Source organism: Triticum dicoccoides, chromosome 2A (assembly GCF_002162155.2).
Source record: "Triticum dicoccoides isolate Atlit2015 ecotype Zavitan chromosome 2A, WEW_v2.0, whole genome shotgun sequence".
In the NCBI taxonomy this organism is placed as follows: domain Eukaryota; kingdom Viridiplantae; phylum Streptophyta; class Magnoliopsida; order Poales; family Poaceae; genus Triticum; species Triticum dicoccoides.
In genome coordinates this window covers 45905396-45907033 of record NC_041382.1, presented here as the reverse complement: position 1 = coordinate 45907033, position 1638 = coordinate 45905396, and positions in this window count along the sequence as shown.

Sequence of the window (1638 nt, the reverse complement as noted above, 5' to 3'; positions counted from 1 at the left end):
ACCCAACCAGCATCCGGCAATTTCCACCGACCACTACGCAAGGAGTCTCTGGAGTTCACCACTGGCGCATCAATAGGAGTCTTCCCCTTCCCCTGATAGTTGCATATATCATATTTCAGTCCTAGCAGGGAATCAAGATAGCTCACAAGGAACCTCTTTGAAGACTCAGCTGGAGGTGGGGGTTTATGGCGGACCACCTCATTCCGGACAAACCAAGCACGCCACAAGTTCATCAATAGCATGGATCGATCAACATCAGATAGAGGATCTAGTGCATGCAACAACCACTCTCTTCCCGTATGCTCTATCGTATCGATATCTGGCAGTGACCAAACCACCATCATCGTATGCCATAAATCCCGGCCAAGTGGGCAACGTACAAAAGGGTAAAAATTATCCTCAGCTTCTGTAGCACAAAGCGGACAGAGATCCGATGTTTCCAGCCCGGGTTTATGCTTGTTTTTCCAGGTTGGCAAGGAATCAACTACCACCCTCCAAGCGAAGTTGTGGACCGAAGGTGGTATATCACATTTCCATATCAGCTGCCACACTTTTCTTCTGCCATCAGGTGCCGAGCTGGAGGCCGATTGTGCAAATCGATAAGCCTCTTCAAACGCAAAGTTGTAGGCACTTTTGACAGAAAATCTACCTTGTTTTCCTGGCCCCCAAGCAATGATATCTTCCTCCTGTCTCGGGGATGCTCTGATTTTCAGTATTTCTACAACATCAGTTGGGAGGAAGTATTGTTGTAGTAAGGCCATATTCCAGGAGCCGTTAGGATTAAGCAAACCTCCCACAAACCTGATTCTGCATGTACCCTGCACGGTTATCGGTTTGAAACTGAAAGGTCTGGGAATCCAGTTGTCGCGCCAAATTCTGATGCTTCGGCCATCTCCAACTCTCCAAAGGATCCCCTTCTTCAACAGGTCCAGGCCATGGCTGATCGCTTGCCATGATGAAGATGCATTCCCACTAAACACTGTGTCCTCGAGTTTACCAACCGGGTAATATCTGGCCTTCAACACCTGTGCACAAAGAGAGTGTGGTATGGTAATGAGACGCTAGGCCTGTCGAGCTAACACGGCCTGGTTAAACAGTCGGAAATCCCTAAAGCCAACTGACGAGGACATGTATTGGGGGTAGGGTAACAGGCCTGACCTAAAGGCCCTACCCATGGACACCGTATACTTTGTACTGGACCCCTGGGCTAGATCGCCGTCCAGATGTACCGTGACTTGAAAGTCACTCGGACGACATAACCACTCGGAGCACGGCACTTCACTCGACGAGCTCATTCCACTCGACCATGTAACTCACTCGGATATGCAAAGACCAATAGTCAGCATGACGGTTTTGTAGTGGACAGGCATTATGGCATTGATGCTCCACCGTGTAACATAAGGGGTGAGGGGGTGGCGCACTCTATATAAGCCACCCCCACCACTAGACTAGGGGGCTTTTGGGGGGCTTCCACCTCTCTCTCTTTCTAACCATTAGTCTCAGGACATAGCTCAGGCATGGAGAGTGAGTTACCATTCGGGTAATATCTGGCCTTCAACACCTGTGCACAAAGAGAGTGTGGTATGGTAATGAGACGCTAGGCCTGTCGAGCTAACACGGCCTGGTTAAACAGTCGGA